This window comes from Protopterus annectens, chromosome 3.part0 (assembly GCF_019279795.1).
Source record: "Protopterus annectens isolate FY-2018-M chromosome 3.part0, PAN1.0, whole genome shotgun sequence".
NCBI classification, from domain to species: domain Eukaryota; kingdom Metazoa; phylum Chordata; order Ceratodontiformes; family Protopteridae; genus Protopterus; species Protopterus annectens.
Genome location: NC_056731.1, coordinates 1,605,094,265 through 1,605,109,286, shown reverse-complemented (window position 1 = coordinate 1,605,109,286; position 15,022 = coordinate 1,605,094,265). Strand labels below are relative to the sequence as shown.

General features: G+C 40.6%; 1 protein-coding gene across 1 annotated transcript in view; it reads left to right on the top strand.

Moving 5' to 3' along the window:
- Positions 1–15,022, top strand: part of STK3 (serine/threonine kinase 3) — a 3,088,627-nt gene that overhangs the window by 2,129,586 nt on the left and 944,019 nt on the right. The window lies entirely within an intron of this gene.

Genomic DNA, 15,022 nt, shown 5'->3' with positions numbered 1-15,022 from the left:
TACCACAAAAAAATGTCCTTGGTTGTCCTCAGTACTTTACCACACCCTTGTTCCCTTCATCCATTATAATACTTAGAATATGTATAACTTTCTCATTTTTCCATTTTCAAAACAGTATTGCAGTCTCATCCCTCAGTCCATATTCTCCTATTATCAAAATTATAGAAATGTCCATCACATCTTTGCTTTTTTAAAGTTTCCCTTTCAATTTATGTCCTGAACTGTACATGTATTTTTGTTTCTTGAAAAATGCTTTAACTACATATTTTCTCATATTTTTAACTTCCAATATTTTTTAACTGTATCTTTTCAGCCCTCTGCCATCTCTCCGCAGTTTGTTGGTCTCTGTGGTGTGCAACAGCTATTTTTTTCTTGTCTAGAAGTGTTTCTGCACATAAATCTAAGGAGAAAAGGCATTAACTTGGCTAAATTTGCAGTCTGGAATGTTCCTTTTGTCCAGTGTGCTTTCAGATCTTGTCAACACACAAAAGAATGGCAAACTGCTGCATCTATTTAATGTATGTTACCCTGTACTAATTTCTAAATTCAGTCTGTGTCGAAAGAGCTGAAGCACATACCCTCCTGCTACCCTCTTTCCTTGTCTCCCTACATTATTTGGCCATTTGTCCTACTTGACTTGTATCCTTCCAGCTATTCTGTATAATATCCCCCTCCCACTTTTTTCTTTCCCTTTTGTTTAATTTTACACTGTCCATCGTTATTCCTAGCTAATGTATAGCTAGAACTTAGGCTTACCATTTACTTATCTTATGAAGCTTCTCTGATTGTTTATTTCCTTTTAGAAATCTCTGAGGTTGGCTCTGCTTGCTCTGTTCACCCTCACTCCACTCCCCTACATTACCCACTGTTCCCAACCAACCCCACTACTCGTAAATTTATTCTAAACAAGCCAGCCCCCCAAATCACCCAATCACTATCCAGCTATCTGTCCACTCCTCTTACCAACAAAACCATCCCACCCTCTATAATCCAACCCATAAATTACAATTACCCCTCAGGTGCTCTATTTAATACCATTGCTTAAATTCCATTACCATGTATACCTTAGCTAGACACTCCTTCCTGCCAGAATTCTGTCATAACTCACTCCAAACTATAAAATAAACTACATATCCCCTTTCTCAACTACTCTACAAAATATTACATAGAACAAGATGTTAACCTTACACTGTACAATTATCCTAACTCTTACTCTTGTAGCTCAGCTCACCTCCTACCAATTTAAGCTCAACATTATATCACAGTCCTAAACCCCTCTCTAACAAAGCCAACCATACTTACTATATCCCCAGCAGTCTTTAAATGTTTATACATTGATCCAGCCACATTTAAATTGCTTTCTCAAATGTCGTATACACATACATCCCTTCAATATGACAAATTTATATGTAAATACCTAAAAGTGTTATTCCTCACAGCATCCCAACTTATTCTTAGTGGTGACATACACCCAAACCCCAGCCCTGTAAGCAACCCTAATACTCCTGCCATCCAGGAATCAGTGACAACGAAATATTTCCCCCAGTGTACAACCTATACAGGCAAGACAGAAAATCCAAAAGAAGTGGAGGCATTGCTTTGCTGTTCAAAAATAACCTTACGCTTGAAATCATTGACCAAAACCCTCCAACTTTCAATATTGCAGAGATGCTGTTCACCAAAATAAAAATCCACTCAAAAACTTAAATTTAATTGGATCCTATATTCCCCATGGTAATAATATCAACACACTAGAATCCATCCTACAGTGGACAACAAAAGCACTCCCCCAGGAAACTGTCATACTTGGTGACTTGAATATCTCCTCCTGTAACTCACAGCATTGTACTGATCATATTAACCTCTACAGCTTCACACAAATAATCCAAACCACAACTAGGGTAGACAAAACATCAAAAAAGGAATCCATCCTTGACTGGATCCTTGCTAACTGACCTGTACTATCATATCACTCTTGTACCTTCCCAGTCTCTTAGTGACCACCTCCCAACATTTGTTCTCCAATGTCAAGTAAATCCAACGAAAACTTCCTCTTTCCAACAAATTTGATGTGCAAAAAACTTAAAATCTCAAGACTTTGTATGCACCCTCAAACTCTGTAATTCGAATCCAGTAAAATTCCTTCCGTAGACAGTGCAGTAGAATATTTCAACACTACCTTCCTTAACATCCTAAATAGCATGGCCTCTACTAGAACAGTAAGAATAAAGTCCAACTATGCCTCTTGGCATACCAAAGTAACAAGATCACTTCTAAAAGAAAGAGATAAAGCCTGGGAAACTTGGGGCAATAATAAAACTACAGCAAATCAACAGAAATAACTTGAACTAATAAATAAATCGAAAAAGCAAATCAGGCTTGTCAAAAAAAAAAATATATATATATACTAATGTACAATCTAAGTACAAAAAGAACCCACAAAATTACTGTTCTGCTTCTAACAAAATTTTGCAACCAGGATGTCGCTTGTCTCATGCATGCAAACGAGACAAAGCGGTGTAGGGGTACAAGATGTTTATTGTATATGAACATGGTCAGGAACTGTAACTGAACTTGTATTTAAGCCAACTGTTTCACTCGTTACTTCAAACACACTCACACGTGCAAGAACAGTGCCATTTTGTACACTCTGGCTGACTGTACAAAGTGGCACTGTTCTTGCACGTGCTCAGTACAGTGGCTGAATAGGAACATTACACGTGATGTGCATCCTAACTGTTTGATTTGTTCAACATTGAATATGAGAACAAGATGATATACATGCTAGATAACATTTCAATATTAATAACAAATCAGAACTCAAGTCCACGTCGCTATGTATTTTGGATTGGGTCTGGAAATTCTACCAGATCTGGTTACATAAAAACTTTGGGGTTAGCAACAGGGAAAGACTTTGGGGAATTCTTCTCCATAGGAACTTCAGGGATTGCATCAGAATTATTTGAGGTAAGTACAGTGTCCTCTGAAATCTGAGCAAGTGTAGGGTCATTCTGAGAAGTGTAGGGTCATTCTGAGAAATAGTCTTTGGCACAGGCAATCTGCTGCGTCACTGGTTCTGAGACTGGAAGTATATGTCTTTGGTGCCTTCTGAAATCCATTCCTTTTGATTGTACAATACAAGATCTCCGTTCTTCACAGATATTTTTGACAATTCCCACTCGGTCATATCCTTTAGATGTTTCCATCCTTACGATCTCTCCTTGTATTAACGGTCTAAGAAGTTTGCTAGATTTATCATAGTGCAACTTTTGTGACTGGCGTTTTTTCAAAAGTTGAGTTTTGACCACTCTGTTCTTAGCATCTGGAATTAATAGTTGTTTATTGATCGGCAAAGTTGTTCTTGTGTGTCTAGACATTAATGTCTGAGCAGGTGAACCAAGCAAGTTATCTCGAGGAATGTTTCTGAGATTAAGTAGGTTAAGAAAAACATCTGTACCTTCTCTCTCAGATTTCTGTAACAAACATTCCCCACTTTGAACTGCACGCTCAGCTGATTCCACGATTCAGCAAATTTCTTGAACTGCTGACTAATAAACTGTGCACCATTGTCAGATGCAGCTTTTTGCGGACTACCATGGACAGAAAAATGTCTCTTCATATTTGTGATGACAGTGCTAGATGTTAAGTTAGGAAGAAGGTCAATTTCAAACCAGTTTGAGTAAGAGTATACTAACACTAAGTAATGCTGACTATTCCATTCAAAAATATAAGTAGCAACCATCGACCATGTTAATTCAGGAATCTGATAAAATGTTTCAGCTTCAGAACAGGGTCTAAAGCTGAGTGATTTCTGAGTTCATCAAGATGTGATGAGGAAATGTTTTCGACTTCCATGACTTCACAGTCTGCTTTCTCATTGTCATGCTGTTCTGTAGTCTGTCTAGGTGCTCTTGACAAAGCATCTGCAAGGTAGAGATATTTGCCTTTAGTATAGACAATATTGAAATTGTATTTTTGCAATTTTAACATCATGCGTTGCAAGCATGCTGCAGTGAATTTATTGGCTTTCTTATAGTTGTCACTAAAGGTTGGTGATCAGTTTCTATTTAAACAGGTTTGCTATGAATATAATCATGTAACTTTGAAAATGTGAACAGTGCTGCCAAAAGCTGTTTCGATTTGCACATACCGCATTTCAGTTTGGGTTAAAGTTCTGGACGCATAGGCTACTAGTGTACCTTTTTGAAGACATGCTGCACCAAGACCATATTCAGAAGTGTCACATGAAAGAGTTACTGGTTTGTGAACATCATAATATCTCAATGTGGGTGGATTGGCAATTTTCTGTTTCAGAATGTCAAATGCTTTTAGGTGTTGTGCTAACCAGGACCAATTTACATTTTTGCATGTCAACTCACTTAACGGTGCTGAAAGCTCACTCAGGTCTGGGATGAACTTTCCTAAATAGTTGACCATACCTAGAAAATGTTGCAAAGGTGTGACACCGTCTGGAACTGGCATCTCAAGAACTTCTGCTTGTGTAGATGGATCTGGTTGTAAGCCAGAACTAGTAAACAAATGACCAACATAAGTAACTTCTCTCAGCTTGAATTTACTTTTCTGAGGATTTAGTTTAAGATCAGCTTCACGTGCATGGTCTGGAACTTTCTTGAAGTTTCTATCATGTTCGTCTTCACCACTGCACCTACAATAATGTCTACTATGATAGCACATAGATAACCTGCAAAAATTTGTTCCATTGCACGTTGAAATACTTCATTGGTGGAATTTATTCCAAATGGCATTTTCTCAAGAATCTGTATGCACCAAATGGTATACTGAACGTGGTTTACAATGAAGATTTGTGATCCAGCAAAATTTGCCAAACTTTTTGCATGTTAAGACTGAAAAAATAGTGGCATTTGACATAAGAGCCGCTAGTTCGACTGTGCGCATCAGATGATGAGGATGTTTAGGTGCTTTGTTTAAATCTCTCAGATCAATACATATTCAAATATCATCTGAGCTTTTCTTATGAGCTACAGCCATGGAGGATACCCATTCAGTTGGCGCTCTTACTGGAGTTATCCCATGTAAATTCACCATTTTGTCTAATACTGTTTTCACCCTGCTCTGCATTGTTACTGGAACCTTCCTGGCTGGTCTAACAATTAGACTTACTTCATGGTTTAACTTCATGGAAATATGAGACTGGTAAGTTATCAAGCTCGTCTTTGAAAATATCAATGTATTCACTGTGTAAAACTTTTGTGGTTGTTCAGATTTGTATGGTGAATCTCCTTATTAAGTGAAATCAGTCCCATTCTCAAACTGTCTTTGAGGCCTAACAGTGACAGCACGTGTCTTTTTGACTATGTAAAACTGCATGTCATAGCTGTTCCCAGCAGAATGGCATGTGAGAACAAATGCTCCATCAGTTTGAATCTCTTCACCACCATAAACAAGTTTCGCACAATTTGCTGAATTACGTTTTCTCACCAGCTCTTACTTTGGCAATCATTTGTGCTGATATAACATGCACTTGAACTCTGTGTCTAATTTAAGCTCTTCAGGTTTTCCATTAATCTGAACAGTACAACATATTTATGTTGATGGTGTCTCTGTGACTGGGACTGTTAATGCAGTAGATTATCAGTTGGCAGCAAAGTTTGCTCACGGCTTTCTATCCGATCTACTTGCTTTTTTTGGATGCTCTTATTTAATAAACGTATGTGCCACTGTAGACTTGCAAAGCCTTTTGAAATTATTCCACTTTTTACATTTGTGACATTGCTGTTCAAAAGCTAAGCACTTCTCTCTTTTAGGTTCATGGTTGCCTCCATAGTTACGACAGTTAACAATAAGGTTTGGGGTAGCAAACAATCTCTTTGATTTATGGTTAAAATTGGCTGGTGTCACACCCTTTGGTTTATATCTCCGTTTGCACCCAACCATATGCCGCATACTATCAACATTCACACTGTTAGATACTGCAAGCAGGTTTTTCGCATTTGTAAGTATGTTGGTGTGCTTTTCTGTAAGCTCATATATTTGACAAATTTCTGTGGCATTGCTTAATGTTAAATCACTGTATCAAAGCAAAATCTTTCTCACTGCATCATTAACACCACACACAAGTCTGTTCTTTATCAACTCATCTCGCAAATCACCAAATCTGCACGTTTTTGCTTTATTTCTCAAGTCACTAATATGTGCTGTTGTTTCATCAGGCTTTTGATTTCATGTGCAAAATATGTGCCTTTCCATTGTAATATTTTTGAGGGTTACAAATTTCTCTTTTTTTATGTTTTAAACAAACACTCTGGGTCTTCCTGCATTTATTTCAGTCTGTATTACAATATGGCGGTTCTGTCCTCCCCTGCATACAAGGCAGGTGCATACACAAATGTACGTTCCCTTTTAATGACTTCTGAGCCTGCTAAATTAAGAACTATGATGGCTTTTGTACACCTGTCTTTATCACAAAATGCAGCCTGTATGAAAATATATTCTTGTTCAAACACTCGCCAAATGTCAGCAATATTGTTATCAAACACCAGTGGTTCAGGTCTGCAAAATCCCTCTGCCATAGCAACTAAATATGTTTAAACATAACCATAGACCAGGTACTTGTAGTTATGTTCGAAAACACAACAATCACTTTGAAAAGGTTTAACTATTACAGTGCAAATATTCCGGAAACTTCAGAGACTTTGAATAGCTTTAATTAATGTGAAAAAGTAGTACATTGCAAAGGTCGTTTTAGCCTTTTCGTACAATTTAAACATTTCGGAAATTGTTTCGAACACTTTTGTATTTATTTCAAATACTTTTATCAGTATGTCGCAATTTCGGACATTTTGTTTATCTCAGTAATTATTTCGAACATTTTGAATGCTCCGCCAAATGTATGTCAACTGAAAAATCATTTAAATGAGTTTAAGTATCTTTGAATAACCACTGACCTGTTTACAAGTTCACTCCGGTATATTTCTTCACTTTTAACTGCGTGCCTCATGGCTTGTGTGTTGCTTCAACTTCGGATCCCACTCTGGCACCATGTCGCTTGTCTTATGCATACAAAAGAGACAATGAAGCCATGTATGGGGTTAAGATATTTATTGCACATAAACATTGTCAGGAGCTGTAATTGAAATTATATTTATGCTGATTCACTCGTTACTTCAAACGCACTTGCATGTGTATCTCCATTCAGGACTGCATTCACTATGGCTGTTCAAAATGGCACTGTTCTTGCATGTGCTCAGTACTTATAGGCACGTGCTATCTAGCTACAGTGGCTGAATAGGAACATTACACACAATGATCTATACAGACCAAAGTAGCACACCCTCCCCATCCACCAGTAACTCCATTGTTAATATTGCCACACAGTTTAACAAGTACTTCACTGAATCCATAATTACCCTCTGTAATAACTGCCCAAAACCACCACCAGATCTCTCTTCCTTAACTCATGAAAACAACCACTTTTTCCTACAGCCAAGTTGTTGTCTGTCTTTCGGCTTTTTCCCGGTAAAGGGTCGCCACAGTGGAACTCCGGTCCGAAATGATTGGCAGTAGATTTTTACGAAACACCGAGGTGCCAGCTCGACGCCCAACCTTCAATGAAGGCACGCCCATTTATGCACGCATGTCTTTCGAATGCTACCCAACTGCGGAGAGGACATGCAGACTCCACACAGAAGGCACTCCCAAGCCAAGAAGAGAATCGAACGGGAGAACCTCTTGCTGTGAGGTAACAACGCTATATAGAAATGCCTTAATAAACTTAAACCCACAACACTTGCAGCAGACAAATTGCCTACTGAATACCTCAAAGTTACAGCTGAAGCCATATCATACCCAGTCTGTTTACTAATCACTCGCTCCATCTCTGAGCAACATATCCCTGCTGTCTGGAAAATATCACACATAATACCATTACACTAAGGCAGAAACTCAACTGAACTTTCAAATTATCAACCCATTATTATCCTATCATCCTTATCAAAAATTAAGTGCATACATATTCAAATCCTAAAGTATCTCTCATCTAACAAGCTTTTAGCAAATACTCAGCACAGATTCCACCTGATCACTGCACTACCGCTGCCCTTTTTGCTTCACTAACACTATTAATCAACACCAGCATGAAGGCAATCTTGTATCTTCTATCTTTCCATACCTCTCCAAAGCTTTCAGTACTGTATCCCACAATAAACTCTTAACTGTACAATCTGAACTCATTCTAAGCTACTCCACTCTCGCATGGCTCCAGGACTACTTATCAGATCGCAGACAAGCTGTAAAATGGCAAAACAACCTATCATCTCTTCTACTTGTTAGTTTAGGTGTTTCACAAGGGTCTATCCTTGGTCCCCTTCTCTTAAATTTATTTACCAGCAACCTTCATACTGCCACCCAACATGCTACAGTGGTCCAATATGCAGACAGGTCAACTCTAATCTGTTCAGCCCCAACCTTCCAAGAGCTTCAAAAAAATAACTCAAGAATCCTTTACTCCACTTGAAACATGGCTGTCAGATGCACAACTCATATTCAAACAAAACTAAGCTGATACTATTTCATCCCACAAAAGCCACAGATTCGATCCCTTCATTCAAAATAATTTCAAGCAACAAAGCCCTTATTACACCAGTCCCCCAAACCAAACTTCAAGTTGTTATAATCGATCAAAATATGAAGTTTGACCTACATATTGCCCAAACAATCAAAAAGGTTCACGAAAAGCTTGGAACTCTAAACCTCTACAAAAATACTAAAACCATTATTGCCAGAACCCACCTAGTCTCCACACATCTCTGTGTATCCCCCAAATTTATAAATCTCAACAAATCTGACTTAGTCAAAATAAACACCTGTTACAAAACAGCAAAGTTTGCAACAGATTCACCCTTTAAGGGCTTGGCAATGATGAGACCTAAACAACTATCTTGGCTAGAATTACCAACCGGCTCACCCTTAACCAACTTACTATGGTCCATCATATGTTTTACCAACCTGAAAAAAAAACAGCACTACAAGGCCTACTAAATCAAAACTAAAGTAAACCCTTACTGCAGTCCGGTAACAAATCACTAATGGACACTGCTAGAAGTAAAAATAGCTCAGTTGACTCCCTACAGCTACATTGCAGAAATCTGGAATGCCATACCCCTTAACATAAGAATTACAGCTGACAAAGCCAACTTCAAACACCTTTTCAAATCCCATTTAGCTAGTTCATGGATATGTACCTGTTCTGACACGGGCTAAACTACTTACACAATATATACAGAGTTTCTTGCAACACACTATGTCACTACATTTCACTACGCCTAAAATCAAATCCTGTATTAGTATACATCAACCGTATAATTTAATAAGTGAAACACTTCACATTTTGACTTGCCTCACCTTTACAGGTCTGACTCCGCTTTTGTTTCTTCTATTTTTATTCTTTCCTGTCTCATACTGTTCTTATTCTTTCTTATTCAAAGTGTTATCACTGCCACTTGTGTAATTGAATGTACCTCAGTCCACTGTATAATATGATATATATTAGTATATATAACCACCACTAATTGTAGCTGTGACGACCCTCCACTGGACCAGTAATCAAGGCCTCAAGCCTCACCACTGGCAACAGTGAGGGACATTCACTGAAAGTATGACAACAGTATTTCCAGATACAGCTTTCTGCATCAAGTGCAGTTTCCCTTAAGAGCACACAGAAAGTCAGTCCAGGGCTGTTTCCTCTACCTTTCTTCAGATCCCCAATAAGACTCCCCACTGACACAGCTATAGATTTGAGTCCTTAGCCAGGGCTCCAAGCCAAGTCCTCTAACTCTCTCTGTCCAACCAGTGCTTCATGTCCCTGCCCAAGTAGCTCGCTCACACACACACACACACACACACACACACCCACACCTGGGAAAGGCTGGTACAGGTTTACTAACTATGCCCCCTTTTGCCCAGACTAGAAGGTAGTTTGCACTGCCACCAGGACCCTTCTGCCAGCTACCATAAGGCCCTTAACAAAGGGTGTCCAGTCTTAACTGTGCAATATTAATATTAATACAAATGGCAGTTTGACCAAGAGCAAGGCTGTTAGGAGTGGCCCACACAGTATCATCAATTAAATATGCAAGTACTCTCAAAACCTAAATATTTCTACACAGTTCAGCCACAATGAAAGGTTTAAATATATTTAATAATAAATAATGAAAGAACTCTGCTCACATGTGAGAGAGGGGAGCTTTGAGCAATCTGTATGTCCCTGGAGGAGTGGTTGCAGCCCAGAAATTAGTAGTTTATTGGCCATTTTGGGCTAATTTCTATCTCTTTCATTTCCCTGCTATGAAAACCTCATTTGCCTGGTTTTGCGTGCCGGGCAGTGCTGGTTAGCTAGGGTATAACTATTCCCGGCTCCACAAAGTCTCCTCTTCAATTTTTCCCTTGGAACTAGACAAACTTTCAACTAAGCACTCAAGCCATTCATTTCTCAGCCCGGCACTTGCTCAAAACTCATAGCAAGCACTTATAAACCCTAGCACTAGATCCCCCTATACTGTACAGAAGGACAAGGCTCTCTATTCGACCTTACCAGTCATTCAGTAAAACAGTTCACTGTACCTATCCAGGCATGTCCAAAGGGCAGTTTCAGGTGTACTCTCCAGTCCAACTGGTGAATCTGGGCATTTTGAGGCAGTGTTCCAACTGCCTCATGTAAACAGACAACCCTCTCCTCCTACCAACAAACACTAATACATGCGAGAGATGCAATTATACAGCCAAACTGGCGGCTAAGCTCTCTCAACCCAAGACTGGATCAGACAGTCAAGAGGAGAATGGAAATACTTGCATCACACCACCAGTCTCACATAGACCCATTAAACCAGCACCGGCAAAAAACACACATAAATACATGAAAACATACTCGGAAGCTCTAAATAAAAATCTGCAAAAGCAAGAGAGAGACCTCCAAAGCAGACATCCAAGCAGCCTCCACCCCCCCAACACAAACCATGAAAACACGTACTTCACAAAACCAGTGTGCCATGCAATCACATCCCTTAAGACAAAATAACATACCCAACAAACTAGTAATAGGTGACTCTATAGTCAGGCATACTGGCATCCCACTCACTAGGCTGAATAAGGAGAAGGTTACTGTTAGCTGCCTGTCGGGTGCCAAGATCCGCCACATAACACAAGCACTCAGGTCACTCCAGTACAAGTACGACTCTGTCATTGTTCATGTTGCTGTGAATGACCTGAGCTGTACCTCCCTGGACTACATGAAAAGAGACATGGAAGAGCTCTCTGATCCCATAGCCCAGGCTGGTTTGACCCTGACCCTGAGTAGCATCCTGCTCTCACCAAGAACGATACCACAGTATAAAGAAAAAATTATCAATTTCAACAATTGGCTAAGTTTCTGATGTCATTCAAAGGGGATCCGGTGTCTGTCCACCTGGGATGACATGCTCGACAACCCACGCTGCTTCGCTAGAAACGACTTGCACCTGTCACTTTTAGGCTTTCGAATACTGGACAAGGTTCTTGCCACCCCCATAGTGCCTTTTTTAGACAAGGCTCAAAAGACTAAACCACCACTGTAAATAGCACAAGTAACAAAAAACTGAGGGTAATGCTACTTAATGACAGAAGTCTAAACCTCAAAATGCACATACTCGAGACACTCCTCAGTATGGAGAAAATCAATACATGTGCAGTAACAGAAACCTGGTTTAAGGCTGCAGAGAGCACCCCAGCACCACCAGGCTACAACTCATACCACACATTTCGGCCACAGAACCCAAACCGAAATACAAAAGTGGGGGCGTATCCATATTCATCAAGGATACTCACACCTCCAGGTTAGTGCACAGCACGTTGCTTCAGAGATCATCCACATGCAACTAACAATGGGCAAAACTGCAATTCAAATTGTAGCTTGCTATAGATCACCCACCATATCCCAGGACCCCCATTCCATGTTTCTGGAAACACTGGGAAACATAAAGGTCCTACCAAACACCCTAATATTGGGCGATTTCAATTACCCAAACATTAACTGGGAGAACTACTCAAGTACTATCTCCCTTGCCCAACATTTCCTAGAATTTATAAACTCAAATGCCCTGGATCAACTGTTCAACACTCCCACCAGAGGTGACAGCATATTGGACCTGGTCATCACCAACATGGGCGACCGGTGTACCACACCGGAGGCAACCCCTCGCTGGTTAGATCTGACCATAAACAAATAACTTTGGATATCCACATCCCCACCCCCGAACAAGGAAACCACCATGAAAAACTTTTGAAAAGCAAACTTCACGTTACTTAAGACCGAGGTGGAAAGTTTCAATGCCCCCATGTTAAAGAATAACGCTGTCCAAGCTGCAAAATCCTTTACTAATGCATTCTACGGGCACCTACAAGAATGTATGGATCGTGCTACCCCAAGCAAAACCAAGACTCACTCCTCCAAGAAAAGGAAACCAGTCTGGTGGACCCCCTGCCATAAACAAAGCTATACAATAGGAGGAGGAAACTAGTACAGAAGAGAATAAAATCCCAAGAAGGGAAGACATCCCTGATCAGTATCAGCAAGAAACTATGATCCCTCATAAAATCATCCAAGATGAGCTTTGAAAGAAAAATTGCCAAGGACTCCAAAGATAACACAAGGCATTCTTTAGCTATGTCAAGAATCTAAGTGGCAATGCTCAGGTCTGCTCGGAGTTGGTGCAGAATGGCACAAAATACACTGAACCGACCGATATTGCCAACATCCTGGTTGACAGGTTCAGTGCAAACTTCACACCCCTCTCACCTCCAAAAGGGCCCATAACCATACTAGAAGAATGTAGAGCCCATGAAATCACACATACTCAGGTTAAAACAGCCCTCTCCAAAGCCAAAAACACAACATTAATGGGATTGGATGGTGTCCCAGGCTGCGTCCTACATGAGCTCAAAGACAAACTAACCCCTCACCTAAACACAATGTTCAAACTCAACCTCTCCACAGGCTACGTACCCATAGAGTGGCGCACAGCAAACTCTTATTCTGCTCCACAAAGGTGGAGCCACAACAGACCCCGGGAACTATTGCCCTATAAGCCTGACTAGCTTGGTCTGCAAGGCTATGGAGCACATCATCATGGAACTCATTAACAGAGACATTGGGAACCTCCAAACACTGGACCCTACCCAATTTGGCTTTAAGTGCGATCATGCCTCCTGAACCTGGTATACTTCTTTGAGAAAGTTACCAAGGCTATAGACGAGGGAAAGGTGGTACACACTGCCTACCTAGACCTCACAAAGTCCTTCGACACCTTCTCCATTCTGGTATTATAGACAAGCTCACCAGCCTGAACATAAACCCCTACGTCACAAGATGGGTTGCCAACTGGCTCACGGACAGAATCCACATGATGAGAGTTGCAGGAGTTAGGTCCGACTCAAAACCGGTTACAAGTGGCGTTCCCCAGGGCTTAGTCCTAGGACCCCTCCTGTTAGGCGTATACTTCTCAGAGGTACAGGCAGGCACAGGAGGACTATGGCTGACCAAGTTTGCAAACGACTGCAAACTAGGGGCTATAATTGACTCTCCGACTGACACAGACATCCTCCAAAAGGGTCTCACTGAGACGGATACCTGGTGTCAAAATCATGGCCTCAAGCTAAATGCCAAAAAGTGCATAGTCACCCCTTTGGAAAAAACAAAGTACCCACAAACTACCACATAGGTGCTAGTCCCCTAAATACAGAAGAAGTAATAAGGGATCTGGGGACCCAAGTAGATCGTAATCTCTCCTTTGATAATCACATTGCCAAAGTGGTTAGAAAATCCTTCTATGTGGCCCACCTAATGACAAAAGAGTTTGCATCCAGATCAAAAGAGGTCATTGTGCCCCTCTACTCATCACTCATCAGACCCATCATAGAGTACAATGCCCCATTTGGGATGTACCTTACAAGACACCTGCAACAGCTGAAAAGACCACAGAAGTACCTCGCCAAGAGTATCACTGACCTCAAACAGATGCCCTGTGCAGCTAGACTGAAGAAACTCCAGCTGTACTCGGTTGCATACCACCTACTCAGAGGTGATCTCTGCCTGACATACAAGGCTATGTCCAACCCAGAATTGATGGACATGCTCCACCTAAAGAAAACCATATCCCCTCGAGCCACACGCTCTAGGGATCTAAACCTCACCACAACAATAAACAGGACATGCTGGAGGGATAGATTCCTCTCCCAGAGACTTCCCATGCTTTGGAACAAGATTCCAATCTACATTAGGCAGAGCTCCTCACTTACACTCTTCAAGAGAAACCTTGACGAGTGGATGGGAAACAGAAAGTTGACCCCAGGGATCACTTCAGTGGCTCTGCTGGACAGAGGCACAGGGAACTAATCTAAGAGGGTGGCGAAAGCCAACACATTCTGGCTAGGCTTATAGATGCCTTCGGGCAGATAGCCTAGTACCTACCTATGAACAAGACCATACTAAATCTATATTCACAGTGACATCAGAGTTCAAAACCACAGGAAGTATTTAAAATAACACTGCAGTACAGGCTTGCACAAAGAAAGACATCTAAACTACACTTCATTATATTCCTGACTGTATCTAAGAGAGTTATACTGCTCCCTAGAAATTTACTTCATTAGAGCAAGGCAGATGTGGTGAATAGATGTTGTTGTGGTCAGGTCCAAGACGTAATGCAGAATGCTCTCTCACTAAGAAACTTCTCAAATTAATATCTAAAATATTACTGCTGGGATAACTTGCAGGATGACATCACTTCTTGTCATTTCCAGTTGCCAGGCCAGAACCCGCATTGCTAGAAGCTGGCAGGATTTAGCTTCTACCTGTAAAGCACTGACAAGGGCTTTTCCTCAGATCTTTGGCAGATCCTGGAAGTTGTAAAACAATTGGATTCCTTCGTGTTTCAAATGTTGCAGTTAGTTCACTCCAAAGACAATACAGAAAGCTTCTTAGTGTAGACTTTGTGTCTCAAGCTGCATTGAA